Consider the following 19,414-nt stretch of genomic DNA (forward strand, 5'->3'; position numbering starts at 1 on the left):
GGAAAAAAACAACCGAGTCGCCTTCGCCCCACACCCTACCCTCCGCCCTTTCCCCTTTCCTCCAACACAGAAACCCACCAGCGTATGTGGGTCAACGTGTTGGCACTTTTCGATAAAAGGACATGTCGGGGGTCCACGCGCGTCATTCCTATGTTATGATCATGTCATAAGAAAGGAATCTACATGGACTTGTTTCCGATGATCGTTCACCATGGCATGGCTGTTTCGACTGTCTGTCTCTGCTTGCCCGCCTGGCGGTCTGTCTGTCTCTGTCTCTCTCTGTTTGTGTGTGTGTGTGTGTGTGTGTGTGTGTCCAGCATTCAGTTAGATACATGCCCAGCTGATGGAGTCACAGTTAGATGCCTTTTCAGATGATGCCATCATGACTAGTATTACGAATGACATTGCGTTGCAGTGCGAGTGTGACACGCTTCTTTGAAATTCTGGAGGCAATTTTCGGCGATTAACAGTACTCCCACTTTCCGAGCACTGGGAATTCACGGGCAAGGACATTTCTCTTCTCTCTCTCTCTCTCTCTCTCTCTCTCTCTCTCTCAAGACATTAGATTTAATTTGCTCATGTCGTCAAGACATGAGTCTACTCTGTGTAACTTGGCCATTTATATATATGAGGCATTGAAGAGATTGAGAATTGTTACGACGTGAATGTTGTTGAACATCTGTGTTAGATATTTTTGGGTTGGTTTGTGTTGAAGATGCGTAGTGTGTCATGTAAAATCTTATTTATCTTTTTTCAATGTCACCCCCTTCAGTAAGGGGCTTTGGCCTTTATCTGAATAAAAAATCGTTATCGTTATCTCTCTCTCTCTCCCCCCCCCCTTAAATTATTATGTGTGTGTGTGTGTGTGTGTGTGTGTGTGTGACTTTCACAGTATAATCCGACTGTCGTCTTTTCTTTCAGATCGTTGAACTCGCGCTCTTGGAGAACAACGATGTGGCCACCTCACCCCTACGAGTACAAGAACAAGGTTCTGATGCGGTTAGTACGTGTTAATCCTCTGTGTTGCGGGGTACTACTGCAGCAACTTGTGTGATGCCTTCATGGATATATGTATACCGGCAAATTTCAATTGTGATTGCTCTTAGTTAAGCTGTTCACTTTGGCATGTGTGTGTGTGTGTGTGTGTGTGTGTGTGTGTGTGTTAGAGCTGTTGCATCCAGGGTTAAGAGATATTACTTCTTGGGTCTTATAAATTGTGCTCATATAATGTTAATGGTAGTCCTTTTATGACTTTTTATGATTATTCATATGTATCTATTTCATCTTATGTGTTTATTCGATTCGTTTTAAGTACTAGACTTGCAAAGCGCATAGGCCATAGAGATTGCCATATCGCTATATAAAAATGATTATTATCATCACATATATTGTATTGTATAACTCTTTTTGTCACAACAGATTTCTCCGTGTGAAAATCGGGCTGCTCTCCCCAGGGAGAGCGCGTCGCTACACTGACAGCGTCACCCCCTTTTTTTCTTTTTTTTGTATTTTTTTCCTGCCGGCAATGTTATTTGCTTTCCTATCGAAGTGGGCTTTTCTACAGAATTTTGCCAGGGACAACCCTTTTGTTGCCGTGGGTTCTTTTACGTGCGCTAAATGCATGCTGCATACGGGACCTCGGTTTATCGTCTCATCCCAATAACTAGCGTCCAGACCACCACTCAAGGTCTAGAGTTTTTTCCTGATGTAGACAGGTTGCTGTTCTTATCCATTGTAAATTAGTCGACTTTTACCAAGATTCTCTTACTATTTTTCTGCTTGTTCTTCTTTTTCTTCTCATTATTACTATCATCATTGTCATCTGTTTTGCCAACGTTAATGTCTGCTCGCCTTCATGTTCATCCAAATATGACCCGTTTCAGTGCACCACAGTGGACACATATTTCATTCTTGTCATCGTCTCCAGGTGCTCGACTCCCGATAAAGGATGGACGACTGTGACAGCGACAAAGACATGAACGATGGGGCCTCCACGCAAGGAAAGAGGCTCCAAGGTTCTCCGCTGTTCAGCTGGTTGGACGCCAACCCCGTCACGCCGACACCACTGAAGAAATGGTGGTTCTATATACTGAAATGTACACAGTACATATAATGTCAGTACATACTTCGTCATCTGTGCACATCTTACCTCATGCGCTCGAGACACAACAAGAAAACGCTGGAGTAATGGATAGTTTTCAGTTTCAGCTTCTCAAGGAGGCGTCACTGCGTTGGGATAAATCCATATACGCTACACCACATCTGCTAGGCAGATACATGACCAACAGCATAACGAAACGCGATAGTCAGGCATTGGGTGCATGTGTATATAATATATTTGTGTACCAACCTGCAGAGTGGATTTCTTCTCCAGAATTCTGCCAGAGGACAACACTAACGTTGCTATGGTTTTTTTCAGTACGTCGAGTGGGTGCTGCACGCGGGACCATCTTCTCACCTGAATAGCAAGACCCTCTGTTTGATTTTCTAGTCAGCCGCGGGGTTCAAACCCAGATCTTCACGGACACAATATTGGCAGATTAACGTCATATTAACCATTCTGGCAATGGATACAGACATAAACCACCTATGATTGCTCTTCAGTTCGTTTCGCAACGAATTCAGCGCATTTTCCAACGTTAACTGTCCCGTCTCTTGTCTCATGATATCAGAGATGGGTTGACATCGGTGGTGTGTGCGTGCGTGTGTGACCTGCACGTGTAACGGTTTTATTTCAGTCTTGTGCGAGAGCAGGGTACCGCATGGAGATATCGGAAAAGCTGATCGGATTCAAATCACAAACATACCTTTGCGCTTTGCGTCAGTTCGCACTCACTGCAGTCATGTCCAGCATCGCACGGGGTCAGCTCTGTGTTCCCCAGAATTCTATCAGCCAAGTCGAAGTTCCCCCAGGTCTATATTCCCCCCAGTTTACGTGTTCTGGGTATTTGTTTCCCTTGGCCTATGCTCCCCAGGTCTGTATCCCCCCAAGTCTTTGACCCCCAGGTCTATATTCTCCCAGGTCTGTATTCAGTGTTCCCCCAGGTCTGTATTCCCCCAGGTTTAGGACCACTGCTTACTATTGACCACAATCCCAAAGTGCTTAGATTGCGTTATGTTGTCATATCTGTGCAGTATTATGTCTTGGCCTGTGTTTGACCACTGCCTGACCAATACTGACCACTATCAGAGTTCAGCCAGCATTACATTGTGACTGTTATATAATATTGGGACATATTGGCAGGATTTTACCATTAACTGACCACTGTTGACTACTGTTAGCCACTACTGACTATTACTTGCCACTGATGACCACCACTGACCACAATGTAAAAATGTTCAGATTGCGTTGTTTTGTCAAATTTTGGCGTTATCATGACATCCTGTTTTGTTTTGACCACACACTGACCATTGTTAATGACTGACCACTGCTGACCACTGGCCATTGCTGACCACTGACCACCACTGGCCACTGCTGACCACCGATGTGACTGCCTATCGTTCTGTTCCGTATCAAATGTGAGTAAAAATGTTAGGAATAATGAAAGTGTCTTGCTGAAACGGGTATACTCGTTTGGGCACATTCTGTTCCTTATCAAATGTGTGTAAAAAAAATAATAAGAATAATGAAAGTGTCTTGCTGAAACGGGTATACTCGTTTGGGCACAATTTCGTTCCTTCTTCAATACAAGTTTACGGGGGTAAATATGCGAATTTAATCGGTAAACAAATTAATAAGGAAATAACCATTTGGGCGTCCCTGGCTAGTGCTCCGTCCAGTGACAGTCACTGACGTCATGGTTTGAACGCCTGTCCAAACAGCCAGAAATATACAAAAAGAACATCGTGGGAGGAATAATTTTAATGATGTTTCAATTTCTGGGGATAAATCACTTTTTTTTCTTCTTTTTTTTTTACAGCAGACACGTTGATGACTGTGTTCTATTTCCCTTTTTTTAACAGTGGTGTGTAGCCAGCGTCACACGCTGCTGCACACGAGCCCTAGGTTTGCAAACAAACAACGCGTCTATTTTCTACCCTAGTTAAAAGTGCAGAGAGTTGGAGAATCCCCCCACCCTACCCCTCCCCCACGAGATTTGCCCCGGCGGCGTTGATGATAAAATGCCATCTCCCTCTATAACTCATAAAAATATCTATTGCTTTCGCATGGGGTCTGTTTTAATCACACACACACACACACACACACACACACACACACACAATAGGTGGTCTCTTTTAGATAATGGGTGGTCTCCCTCTACCTCTGTGTGTGTGTGTGTGTGTGTGTTTGTTTGGTTTTGTGTGTGTGTGTGTGTGATTTAAAGTGTACACACAAATTGCTATGGCTTTCCCAACAAATGATTGTGAAACGGAAATCCCTGTGGTAAAGATACAATAAAAGTGTAATCTGGCATAAAATCAGTGCAGCCATTTTCTATATCGGTTTTTAATTACTTAGGCGATAATTATGACGGATTCCTTACCTCATCCTTTTTTCCTTTTGTCTCTAGAAACTAACCCAACAGATTTTGCTGTTACAGGCTTTGAAAACAGCTAAATAACATTTAACATTTACCTGGTTTGCATGATACTTGATGATATGGATATTTACATAGCGCCTATCCTCGGCCGAACACCAAGGTCGAAGTGCTTTACAAACACGGGTCATTTTCACGATAGGCTACCTACGTGGGTAGAGCTGACTGACAGATGCCACTGGGCGCTCATCATTCGTTTCCTGTGTCATTCAACCAGGCTTCAGTCACGCAGACATACACACATGCAGACATATAACATTTTGCGCGTATGACAGTTTTGTTTTATTTACCCCGCCATGGGGGAACTTTGGAGAAGCACAAACTCATGAAGGTCAAATATTCTACTTCAGTGGTGGAGAATACCATCGTGCAAATGGTGTAAGTTTTCAAGTGAACAAGACCATCAAGAACGCTGTACTGGGGTGCCACCGTATTTCAAACAGACTGCTTACCATCCGCCTGCATGGAAAGCCATTTAACATCACAATCGTCCAGGTCTACGCTCCCACATCAGACGATGATGATGAGCAAATCGATGAATACATCTCGCTGCATTCCGTCATTGACAAAGTGGACAAGAAGGACATCATAATCGTCCAAGGCGACTGGAATGTGAAGGTGGGGAAGGATGCTTTGAACAACTGGAAAGAACTTTACAGCCCTGCATGCAACAGTATTAGCAACGAGAGTGGACTTCGTCTTCTTGAATTTGCCGCAAATTTCAGTGATTGATGTGCTTACTGTCATCTGCAACCAAATGGTTCCCCACGGAGCTAAGGGACCAGCACAAAGCAAGGCAAGGCACCATACTCCGTTTTGGGGGGGTGGGGGGGTGTATGCTGGGTTTGTTCTTGTATCCATAAGCCACCGAACGCTGACATGGATTATAGGATCTTCAACGTGCATATTTGATCTTCTGCTTGCGTATACACAAGGAGGGGGTTTAGGCACTAGCAGGTCTGCACATTTGTTAACCTGGGAGATCCGAAAAATCTCCACTCTTATCCACCAGGCGCCGTTACCGAGATGCGAACCAGGGACATTCAGATTGAAAGTCCAGCGCTTTAACCACGTGGCTTAAGAAGATGCAGCCCAGGGCCTTAACATGATAATTTGAAAATATAGATAAAGGTAAAAAAGATAATAATCCACTGATATGCGGGCAGACCATGACAAAACAAAGACGAGAATGAATGAGCGTGCGGCTGTTTTTTTATGTTAATGTTGGGCAAAAGTGCATTATGCATTACACGTATTGTATGCGACACCTTTTTAGCCTGAAGGTACATCCTCCGGCTTCTTCTATTTTCTATCTCTCTATTTTTCTTTCTCCCTTTTTTGTAAAGAGGTGGAGGAGGCTACATGAAATTTCCTTTCGTTCCGTTTCATTCCCACCTACCTATCTGCCTGCTTATCCAATCATCCATCTATCTGTGTGTCTATCTATCTTGCGTATCTGCCTTGATATATATCTGCCTGTCTGTCGTTTCGTCTACCACAAAAAACCAAGAACTTTTTTTTCCTTCCCTATGTATCGACCTTTTGAAATTCCTCCCAGACTCCAAGCGTATCAAGCGTCACATTTTAAACTCTGATTTTAAATTGTGGGGTGAATTTTGAGGAGTAGGGCTCGAGAAGGTGTTCACCGGAGAGAGCTTGAGTGTTGTTTTCACGCACATTGAAGCGTTGGAGACGACGGAGCTCGTACTTTGGCCAACTTATTGTTTGTGCAGTCTCGATCAATCGATCGGTCTTCTGCTGCGCTTCAGACTGAGGTGTGTGTGTTGGGGGAATGTGTTGTTGTTGGGGGGGGGGGGGGGGGGGGGGGGGGGAGGGGGCGTGGCGTGCTTGTGTATGTGTGTGACTATGCTTGCGTGTGGTTTTGTCACAGTGTCAGCGAATGAGTGTTTGTGATATTTTGTGTGTGTGACCGTGCATGCGCGCGCGTCAGTGTCTGTATGTGTGTGCCTGTGGGTGCGTTATTATATGTGTATGGGAGGTTAGAAAGTGTGTGTGCGTGTGACCGTGTGCGAGATTAGAGTGTGTGTGTGTGTGCGCGTGTGTGTGTGCATATATGTGCGTGTGTGCCTGTCTGTACGTGTATCGTGCGCATGGTAGGTTAGAGAGAGAGAGAGAGTGTGTGTGTTTGTGCGTGTGACCGTGTGTGAGGTTAGAGAGAGTGTGTGTGTGTGACCGTGCATATGTGTGGGAGGTAAGAGTGTGTGTGTGTGCATGTTTCCGTGTAAAACGAAGACCATCTGTTGACCAGTGCAAGAAGGCCTCGTCCAACTTTCATGCTGAATGAAACGGGGAGCTCTTCGCGACACGTGATGGGGATGCGCGAGTGTGTGTGTGTGTGTGTGTTATCACTCTGCATTCCCACCCCCCCCCCCCTCTCTCTCTCTCTCCTCTCTCTCTCTGTCCCCCCCCCCCCCCAGCCCCGTCTTTCTCTCAGGTGCGCAAAGCACGCGTATTGTGCGTACAGTTTTTTTTTGTTTTTTTTTTTGGGGGGGGGGGGGGGTAATATTGCTTTATTTCATCAGAATTGATTCTGATATTGCCAACAGTGTGTGTGCTGTGCTATCTACCCGTTTTGAGCACACACCAACGGCAGTGTTTGTTGCGTTCCTATTAGAACATAAGTGCCATGGAATTCCTTTGTTTGATAATGAAAATTTTATGTGGACCAAGTGGGTGCTAACGGCCTGTGTTTCGGACGTGCGAATCGTTCACCGGCTACAGGAGAATCGGGATGGGTGAGGGGTGTGTGCGGGTGATGGGTGGAGGGGGTGGGGTGGGGGAGAGAGATACAGGACGGGTTGTAAGGATGGTGAGCTGTGGATTAAGTCTTGTGCTCTGTGCAACCAGCTGGGGCATCGTTCACTTTATGGCTGATTTGTCCACTCGCAATACACACTGTGTTTTTCGCACACGCGCGGGAATGCAGATAAGCATTGGCGTGCACACACACACACACACACACACACACACACACACAAACAAATATATATTAGTATATATATACTTACACACACATATGTGTGTGTAAGCCAGTTTCGCACATACATATAATTATGTACATGTGTGCGCGCACACACACACACACACCACCGACTGACGTGCACGGCGCACACGCATGTACACACACTGGACCGTACATTACACACGTAATGAGTGAGACTAATAAAGCCCAAACTGGGAAAAATCGAAACAGTCTCTCTGAGCTTTTCCAAGTACAATGGGTTGAGCAACACGTTCCTGGCATCAGAGATCTTTTCCCACCCCTCTTGCGGTCAGTCAGTGGCAGCCTGTGTGTGTGCGTGTGTACGCGCGCGAGTGTGTGTGTACACAATTGTCAGGAGAGCTCTGTGCACGTGCGAGCACATACATGTGTGTATTTGTTTGTGGGTGTGGATGAGGGTGTGGGGATTGTGCGTCGTGGGGGCTACGATTTGTGTGTGTGCTGTGGAAGCTGCGATACGTAGCCAGAGAATGCGTGTGTGGGGAAGGGTGGGTGGATGCCGGGTAATTTGGGAGATTGTGTGTGTGTGTGTCGGGGCTCGTGTACGTTTAACTCAGTACGGCCAGTCCTCTCTTCTCCTCTACACAGACTCCTCGGATGTCCAGTGGGTGTCTGAATGACCCAACCTTTAGCTTCCGTCGCCAGAATTGTGGTATTCTTTGTCAACATTCACGTCTTCAGTATAAGAGCCTTCCGCTTGCAATATTTTGATGATGGTAATTGGGGTGAAACGCTGTTAACGTCGTCTCTTTCGCCGTTCGTATGGAAAGAGTTAAGTGGATTTGGGCTTGTGCAATTTTGTTTGTGCTTTCATATCTGTGAAACTGCATGTTTGTTGCATATCTGTTATGCATGTATGAGTGTATATGGGTCTGTATGTTTAACTTTTGTTGTTGTTGCTTATTTGTTTATTTATCTTCATTATTGTCTTTTTATTCTATATTGTTTTCATTTCTATATGTGTTATCTATTTTTTCATCTTATCTTTTTTAAGATTATTTATTTATTTATGTTATTTTATTTTATTTTTTCAGAATTATATTTATTCATTATTTTATTTCTTTTTCTCAAGGCCTTACTTTAGCGCGTTGGGTTACGCTACTGGTCAGGCATCTGCTCAGCAGATGTGGTGTAGCATATACGGATTTGTCCGAACGCAGTGGCGCCTCCTTGAGCTACTGATACTGATACTGGGAAAAATCAGCGATCAAAAAATCGGCAGACAGACGTTAGCAGGTTGTGGTGGTTTCAAGAAAAACACACACACATGCACGCACACCACACACACACACACACACACACACACACAGAGAGAGAGAGAGAGAGACTTGCATATGCCGTGCACACACTCTTAAACAAATATGTCAATAAAAAGCGCATTTCTTTGCGATTTCACTAATATAACCGGCAGTATAATTCCTCTCGACTGATTCGTGCATTTGACATGCAATCAGAGTACTGCGCAACCAGCTTGGGATATAACAGTTTGCAAATACATTCATGTTTATACCACCGAAAAAAACCCAACTCACACGCTCGTTTTTCCCACGTGAACAGGGAATAGCACACCAGGGAAACACGAAAATCTAACTTGCACGTTCACTGTACTTGTGTATCATTTACATGAAAATAAGACGCATGTGGCAGATTCGATAGCATCGGATGAAATATCACTTTCATGCACATGACAGCAGATGGCGCAGGCTACGATTCGACAGAGCGGCGAGTGGCTGGAGTGAACAATAACAAGGTTAGATGCCGCGCTGGCCCCCTACTTATGAATATAAATATAAATACAATGACAGTGTTCACTAACCAGTAGAGCTCACTCCATAATGTGCGGTCGTCATTGGCACAGAACCGGCGACTGCCCCCAGTTGTCGCGCGGCGTTCGTGTGTGTGTGTGTGTGTGTGACGTGTGTGTGTGAGAGAGAGAGTGGATGTGAGTGTGTGGTGAAGTCATATGAAGTTGTCCGCGCTTTCTATCGTCGTCATACAGGAGAGACCGCTACTTGCTTTTCAGTTCTTGCCGACGTGATTTTCTGCCGCCACCTGGGGGGCCATCTATTTTGACATGCCAGGTAGGCTGCTTCTCCAGAAGCCTTGTGAAAGACATGTATGAGGACTTACACTGAGAAGGGAAGGATTTTTTTTTTATCTTAAATTTTATTTTATTTTATTTTTTTAGTGACCAGAGTGAGAGATAACGTCCTAATCACTCGTCGTTTCTTCTGTCTTTGTTAAGAGGTTAAGTGAATCGTTGACTCTCTCTCTCTCTCTTTCTCTCTCTCTCACTCACTCACTCTCTTCTCTTCTCTCTCTTCTCTCGTTGACAGTCTCTCTCTCTCTCTCTCTCTCTCTCTCTCTCTTCTCTCGTTGACAGTCTCTCTCTCTCTCTCTCTCTCTCTCTCTTCCGCGCCTGTCGTTCGCTGGAGGAAAGTGGACCAGAGAACGGCGAGAAAAGCAAGTGACAGGGAAGAAACACCGCGCACAGCCGTGCTGTAAGAAGTTGGGCAAAGCTCGGGCCTTGACACTTTACTACCAGAGCCAAGGCCGTTGGATAGAGAGAAACAGGGGGAAAACCGAAAGAAAATGGACAGGCAGGAATATACAGACACACGGGAAACAGACAGACAGAAAGAGACAGTGAGATACAGCTAGCTAATCAGTTGTTTTTTTCTCTGTGTTTTTCTTTCACATTATATTCATGCTTGCGGACACAAAACCATAGTCTAGTCTATACTAATTGGCACATCCGCCCGCACTTGCTTTACGTATGTTGATTGCAAGTGTGTGTGCCGTGAGTGTACTTCTGTGCGTGCGTGTGTTTGTGCATGTGTGTATGCGTGCGCGCGCGTGCATGTGTGATGTGTGTGCCGTGGAAGCTGCGATACGCAGCCTAGAAATGAGTGTGTGGAGGAGGAGAAGTGGGGTGCAGGGTTGTGACAGTGTGTGTGTGTGTGTTGGGGCTCATGTACGTTTATGTGTATTTGATTGTGCTTTCATATCTATGAAACTGCATGTTTGTTGCATATATATTATACATGTGTGTGTGTGAATGTGTGTCTGCATGTTTTGCATTTATTTGCTTATTAATTTTTTTTTTTTTTTTTAGGGGGCGGGGGGGGGGGGGGGGGGGGTTCTGCGCTTAGATTTGACTTCATCAAGACTTTGTGCTTTATAAATATTATTATTAGTAGTAGTATTTTATATATATTTATCTATTATTTTATATCTATATATTAATTTTATTATATTTTTTTTCTCAAGGCCTGACTAAGCGGTTTGGGTTACGCTGCTGGTCAGTCATCTGCTTGGCAGATGTGGTGTAGCGTATGTGGATTTGACTGAACGCAGTGACGGCTCCTTGAGCTGCTGATACTGATACTGATACTCATGTGGCTGTGTTAGTATACCGAAGAAATAGAACTTGGTAATTGTAGTTACATAGCTGATAATGTCTTAGCGGACTGGAGAAATGCATTGGTCATTTTTTCTTGTTTGAATTTCCGATTTGAATTCTTTTTTTTGAATGCTTTTGTATTGACGATTTCGACATGCTCATTATGCAGTTTATGAACACAATAGTTATGATAATGGTGATGATGATAGAACTTTCTCATCGTACCATCATTTGTAGTAATGCTAGTGGTGGTAGTAACAGTACCAGCATAGAGTGTAAGCACATGAGTAACGCAGACAAGTACTAGTATATATTATTAATCAAACAACTGAATGGACAAAAACATTAAATAAACAGGTATACAGGCTGTAGATAGACACTTAGAGAAAACACAAGTGGGTTGTTTTTCAAATTTTCATGAAAAGTATAACAATAGAATTATCTCATCAGGCAACAGACTGTTGGGAATAAAGTTCATTGTGCTCCTCAGTGTGTGTCCTCGCACCCGGAAACATGTATGTGCGTTTGTGTGTGTAGCTGTGGAGAAAGGGGGTGGGGTTTGATAGCGTGAAACAAAGTTTGTTGCCTGCATTAACAAAAAAAGAACATATGAAGCTTCTTGACTCAAATCATCCTTCGAGTTGTGACTAATTTCATAAACAAATACATATTTGCCTAAAACACAACATGAATAAAACATTAACAGAAGCATGTATGGCACCTATACGCACGGATATTCGGAAACACATTCAGGCATGCAAAACAGAAGATGGATTTCATGCCTTGTGGGTAAACAAGTAGAAACTTGCAGTCTTCTCTGATTTGTCAGAAGGGTCAAGTTTATCTGTCTGCAAAGACCTGGATATACTTAAAGGGTATTTTTGTCAGCTTCAGCGAAGGGCATAGATCCGCTAAATTTGTGCAAGTTTGTGTAGCATTATTCATGAAATAAGGTTCATGTTATCCTGTTTTGAATGTTAATTGTGTTTTGAGTGTCTGGCTTTGACTGCTTTCTGGGTTTGCTTTTGCACTGTGCATGTTTTGGAAATAGACTAAAATGATTATATATTCTTCATGTATGTATTTGAAATTGTCATTTTATATTAGTTTATAGTGATGCTTGTGCATGAGGATAGTCACAACACGTCAGCATGTTTGCTGTGTTCGAGAGAACACAAATCACAGAACTGAACGAAGAATAAGTTTGCGGTCATCTCTATTCATGTAGTCAGAGGTAGGTATCTCCAAATGGGGGAGTATTTTCGTATGATTTGAAAGAACATATTGATGAATTGTGCAAACAACAACAATCTACCGAAAGACCTAGTCATCAGTCCCATCCACATGTAATATGCAGCTTTTGTTCAAACGCGCGCGCGCGCGCGCGCGTGTGTGTGTGTGTGTGTGTGTGCGCGCAGCGCGTGCATGTGTGAGTATGCACACGTTTTTATATTGATATGCACTTGTATGTGTCCTAATTTCTACTGTATCTGTGTTTGTGTATGATTTTCGATTTATGTTCGTATCTTGTTATGTACTATCCCCCCCCCCCCCCGCCCCAATACTCCTTGTGACCCCGGTACACTTGGTAATAAAGACATATTCTATTCTATTCTATTCTATTCTATGAAGAACAATCCCAATACTAAAAGTTTCAAAGCATGCTTGCAGTCTAAATCTCGGAGCACAAGTCTAAATCTCTCTCTCGCGCGCGAAAGAGTGAGAGAGTGTGTGTGTGTGTGTGGAGTGGGAGGGAAAGGGGGGGGGGGGACATATTTTGACTTTTTATGTGATTATTCATATTTGCAAATTGTAGTAGTGTATTGGTACACGTAAGTTTTGTTTTTCACTTTTATATCCTCATGTGCTGTTGTGTGGTGTTATGTACTATTGTATATGTATTGTTTCATGTGAGGTGCTTAGAGCCCTTGTATGGAGAGTTGGCGCCATATAAGTACAATGTATTATTATTATTGTTGTTGTTAATGTTATTCTTTATTTTAACTTTTTTGTGTTTTGCTTGTTACTACAGATACAGCTTTATCAAAAATATCCGAGCTTTCTACGAGGGCAATACGTTTATCCGATTCTGTGTAAAGGAAACGTGGATACTTTCAGGGTCACATCGATCCTGTCATTTCTGACACACATATATATGTGTGGGTTTTTTTTTTTCACAATTATGTTGATGTCACGTGAGTGACTTTTGTGGGGACAACTGCATGCCAGATGCAAGGCACGTCCGCGCCCAGGCAACATTCTGCCAATTTGTTGATTAATCTCTCCCTGTGTGAGTCAGATGTAGGCTATCTGTGTCGGTGTCATGCGACTAATATCGCATACATGCTTCATCACTGTGGCTAGGATACAGTTTCAGATGTATGTTGTCTTCGTGTATTTCATTGTTCTTTTCCTTTCATTTTTTCCTTCTCTTTCTTTATTTTTTCTTTTTTTCTTACTTACTTTCTTCCTTTATTCCTCGCTCTTCTTCTTTCATTAATTCTTCTTTCTTTTCATCTGTCTTCTTCTTCTTCTTCTGAATGTTGTATCATCAGGACCTGTTCCCCATGGCCTCACATACACAGCACTTCGACCCTCCACCCATTCCTGCTGTCTTTCATCAAGACCAGTACGACTTCCAGCCAGCTGCTGTTGGCAGTCAGTATGACCACTTCCCCATTACTGGTCACTAATCTTCTTCACCCATTAAAGATTCAATCAATCAGTCTTCTTCTTCTTCTTCTCTTCCTCCTCCTTCCCATCCTCCCACCCCCTTGTTTTTGGTTTTCCTTCCTCCTGACTTTTCTCACTTTCATTTTTCATTCGTCCCCTCCTTCATTTCCACGTCTTGTTGTTGAAGGTGTTTGTTTCTTATTGTTCTTTTCTTTTTCTTTCTTTGGTTACCTTCTCCTCTTCTTCCGTGACGTTGTCATTTGTCTCGTCGCCATAAGTTCAGTTATTGATACTTATATAGCGCCTAGCCCCGAAAACGGAGTATGGCTGCCTACATGGCGTGGGTAAAAACGGTCATACACATAAAAAAAAACCCCACTCATGCACATACGAGTGAACGTGGGAGTTGCAGCCAGCGAACGAAAAAGAAGAATACAGCGCCTATCCCCGGTCAGAAACCAAGCTGTAATGCTTCACAAACGGAATGATTTGCACAACAGGCTGCGTACATATGCTGAGCCGACTGAGAGTTGCCGTTGGGCACTCATCACTCGTTTCCTGTGTCATTCAGTCAGGTTTCAGTCACGCACACACATATACTCACACAGACATGCAACACTTTACGTATGTGACCGCTTTGTTTACCGTTAGCACACCTTGGAGGCAGCTATACTCCGTTTTCCGGAGTGGGGGTGGTGTGCATGATTATCTGTTACAATTATAAATTATATCTCAATAATCTGTGGGATGTATTTAAATAATTTGTTTGCATATTTATCGTTAAATGTGTTCAGAATGTGATGTTTGCTTTAAGATCACCCCTCTATCTTCAGGCTTGAAATATGCTAATAAGAATGAAGGTATGAACTTGATAAATGGGGGGGCACGGAAGAATGTTCAACCTTAGGTTGTGTGTACACCGCGCTGCCCACACACAAACAGAACAAGAAACAATCAGATCCTGCGCGCACAGACAGACAGACAGACACACACACACACACACACACACACACACACACACACACACACACACACACACACACACACACACACACCAAATATCTTTGATCTGTCATCACATGACATTTTATACATATTTATTCAACGGGCGCAATAATCGAGTGGTTAACGTGTTGGACTTTCAATCTGATGGTCCCGGGTTCGAATCTCGGTAACGGCGCCTGGTGGGTAAAGGGTGGAGATTTTTCCCATCTCCCAGGTCAAGATATGTGCGGACATGCTAGTGCCTGAACCCCCTTCGTGTGTATACGCACGCAGATCAAATACGCACGTTAAAGATCCTGTAATCCATGTCAGCGTTCGGTGGGTTATGGAAACAAGAACATATCCAGCATGCGCACCCCCCGGAAAACGGAATATGGCTGCCTACATGGCGGGGTAAAAACTGTCATGCATGTAAAAGCCCACTCGTGTACACTCGAGTGAACGTGGGAGTTACAGCCCACGAACGAAGAAGAAGAAGAATACATATTTATTCTCTCAATACTTTAATAGATCGTGTTTACATTTTATTTTATGTCAAACATAAGTGTTGTCTGGTATGAATCCCATAATTATCGGGTTTCCATTCCTGGTGTGGTCCGGCAAGTACCTTGTGAAATTTTACAAAGGTCTTTTTTGAAACTGTCAAAATGTATCAATCCAAACACATGATTTGTTGCTTCTTTTTAAAATTTAAGTATTGCTGAACAGCTGAACAGGGGCCGCTGTGTCAGATATGATCTTCAGGTCTTCCTTATTCTCATGCGTGAATTTGAACCCCCACCCCCGAAACTCCTAATGCCGTGTTCAGGATGTCCTGAAACACCGAGGAAAATGCTTTAGTCAGAAGATGCAGATCGTGGTAGGGAGGAGAGGAATCTGGGATGAGGATGAACTGGAAGAGGAACTGACTGACTGAAACCATTTATTGTCAGATTAACTGTTTGTTGTACTGACATTTTCGCAACCATTTGAATAAAATATTAACTGAGCAACACAAGGAAAATTCTGATTTGAGGAAAGGTATGATTTAAAAAACAAAAACAAAAAAAAACAAAAAACAAAAAAAACAAAAAAAAAACATTTAACAAGTCAAGGTACCAAATTTCATTAATATCATTATCTCCAAAAAATATTCTAACGCGCGCACATACTCACATACGTTTCTCCCCCACCCTCTCTCTACATACATCCATGCATGCACACAAATGCCCATTATAATTCCCCTACCTCATTCCCCTGCCCACTCACACACACACACACACACACACACACACACACACATATTCACACTGTCTCTCACTCTTTCTCATCAAATTAAGGTTTCGTAATGTAATCAAGACGACATATTACCTGTTAGGGTCGAACAGTTCCACTAATTAGAATAATGGGAACTTTGCTCTACAAGTAAATCTGACGCTATCACCCAAAACGAAACACTACTTTGGATTAAATAAAACAGAGGGGAACCTCTGCAACAGAAAGGGGATGAAACAAATTAGAAAAACCGACCAATTGGATGGCTTTTAATTAGGTCAACTGCGGTTTTTGTCAGAGACCAACCATTTTCTTTGCTAGGGTGAAAAACGCTGGACATGACTAATGGAAGATTAAAGGCTGTAATCATATCATGAAGGGGTTTGAAATGTAAATGTGTATCTGGACATTCGAGCAAAAAATGTGGGATGTCAAGGGTCTTACCACAAATACATAGTGGTGACGGTTTCAAAAATCTGCATAACCATGCATTAGTTCTTAGCCTGTGTGTCAAGTTTCTTGTGGAAATTGATCCTGGGGGGTTCGTGCCTTTTCTTGTTGGAAGAGAGAGATCCCACCAAAGCTTCTTTTTTGAGTTTTCTAAGAACTGTTTCTGTCTGAAATTCCAGATATATGTTGAGAGAATAGTACAAGCTTCAGAAACAGAAATAGGAATATTGTGAGTGATTGAATCTGAATTGTTCGATGCCGCTTCCTTGGCACAAAAATCGGCCATTTCGTTGCCACGAAGATTAGAATGTCCAGGAACCCACAAGAGTGAAATGTCGGAGCCTCGCATAATTAACTGGTGGATTAAATACAAAATTTCGTACATAATATCTGCTCGTTCAGATGAAGATTGATTATTTAAAGCCATCAATGCTGATTTTGAATCAGACAGTATAAGGATTTTTGCAGGCACAAGAGGCATATCACTAAAAAAGGTGAAAGCCATCAGAATTGCAAACAATTCAGCAGTAAAAATTGAACAACCTTTAGTTAAGTGGAATCTCTTTTTAATGTTAAGCTCGGGGATTACAAAAGCGGCTCCAACTTCAGAGTTACTACTAATTGATCCATCTGTGAAAACACGGAGGTAATATTTGAAACGTGTATGAATTAGTTCTTTGGCCCGAGAGGCAATAATGAGTGGACTGTCACTCTTTTTTAATTGTCCATATGTAAAAATAATATTTGCTTGCTCAGTCAGCCAAGGCGGATGAAAACAATTCGGAATTTTCGCAATCTGGGAAAGAGGCAGACTGCAACTCTCAAAGACTGACTTAGTAAAATCGAACAAGGACGTGTATACAGCTTTGTTACGAATTTCTCTACAGATGTACGTTTCTTCATCAATTTCAGAGACAACCGAATTTGGAACAGCTCTAGCCCTTACCATGTAGTTACAGGCACATAATTTCCTGTGTTCAGGTAATGGCAAAACACCAGCTTCTTTGTACGTTTTGTCGATTGAAGCCCATCGCGGTAACCCAAGTGCAATCTTAAAAGCTAAGGAATCAATACTTGTCAGTTTATGAAGATCAGAGTTTGAAGCAGTGAAATAGATTTCCTGACCATATGATATAATTGAGCGGACTAGTCCCATTGCAGCATTGATCAGATTATTGCCACAATTTATAACAGGGATTCCAGAAAGCACACGTAATAGAGCGATTTTCTTCCTCGCTTTCTCAATAAGGTAGTTTATATGCTTAGTCCAAAAAAGTTTATAATGGAAGATAACACCGAGAAATTTCACCTGTTTATTCGGATATATGATAGTGTCATTTACCTGTATTTTAATAGCATCCCTACCTTCAAATTCAATCAATTTTTTAGTAAATATGATGAAAACAGTCTTTTCAGCAGACAGGAGAAAACCACTTTCCTTCATATATTCCACAATGTTGTCGATGGCATCTTGAAAATGCTTAATAATTTTATTTCGTTTTGATGTATTTTTTGTAATATTACAGTTTACATTCTTCCAGAGAGCTATGTCATCTGCATAAGCTACTAATGTGGCACCATTTGTGTTGATATTTTTCATATCATAAAGCATTAGTGAAAACAGAGTGGGAGAAATCACACTTCCCTGGGGAACACCCATATTGACGGACCTTGATCTGGATAATATACCCCCTAATCTCACCTGGAATGTCCTCTGGGATAAGAATGACTTAAGAAATTTTAGAAATCGACCTCCCAACCCTACTGTATTTGCTTTATGAATCAATTTATAGTGCCACACAGAGTCATAGGCTCTATGAATATCAAAGAAAGTTGCGACCGTGGAGTGACGCTTTGCGAGTGCCTTCTTAACATGAGAAGTTAGATGGACGACATGATCAGTAACACCCCTACCTCTTCTAAAACCAGCCTGGAAAGTAGGTAAAATTCCTTTCTTCTCCAGAAAGTGTTCTAATCTAGTTTTCAAAATTCTTTCAAAAACCTTCCCAAGATGGGGAGTTAACGAAACAGGTCGGTAACTGGAAGGGCTAGATTTAGGTTTTCCTTGTTTGTGAATAGGTACTATGGTTGCTTTCTTCCAATCAGTTGGAAGGATACCAGAATTCCAGCAAATCTGAAAAAAAACTAACACTCTTTTTAAAAAGATATTTGGAAAATGTCTGATCATGTTGTACGATATTGGATCTGAGCCTGTCGCAACTTTCCCTGACTTAACAGCATTGAGAGCACGGTATAGATCCCCCAGCGTTAGGTCTGCATTAATGTAAGATGCACTGCTATCATTCTTATCCATTTCACAGGGGCAGTTCATATCTTCAAACTGTTTCCTTCTCTTTTGCTCATAGGATGGCAAGTATTCTGTCTGACTCATTTTTGCGAATGTATCCGCAAATAACTCGGCTTTCTCTTCCCTAGTTTTATACACCATATCATTTTCATACAAAGGAGGATCAGGAAGATTATAGACACCCTTTATTTGCTTTATTTCTCCCCACAGTTTTGAAGAGGCAGTTGGGTTGCTAGTACAGTCGTTAATCAGATTTGTGTAGTACATCTTTTTGGCAGCAGCCACTGTTTTATTACTAAAACTATTAGCCTGTTTATACTTGTTGTGCAGTTCTGATACTCTTTCTTTGGATTCGATTTTTCGATACCTATGCCAGTTTTTGAAAGCCTCTGTTTTCTTTTTGACTGCTATTTCACATGAGCTGTTCCACCAAGGATTACCAGACCGTTTTGGATTGGCTATATACTTTACTTTTGGAATTGAACCATCAGCAGCCTTCAGAATAACATTCCTTAGAGACCGATAACAAATTTCTAAATCTTCTTGTGATGTAACATCAGTGTTGAAATTTAAATCAGCAGAGTAATAAGCCAGCATATTACCAAACAGATCCCAGTTTGCTTTCTTTTCATTATATTTCAACCCCATATTATCTTTAATTATGATCTCATGTTTTACAGACAATACCATTTCAACTGGAAGGTGGTCACTCCCCAGTGGTGTTTTGAGAACTTGCCATTCACAGTATGGATTTATATCAG

This window comes from Babylonia areolata, chromosome 4 (genome assembly GCF_041734735.1).
Source record: "Babylonia areolata isolate BAREFJ2019XMU chromosome 4, ASM4173473v1, whole genome shotgun sequence".
In the NCBI taxonomy this organism is placed as follows: Eukaryota; Metazoa; Mollusca; class Gastropoda; order Neogastropoda; family Buccinidae; genus Babylonia; species Babylonia areolata.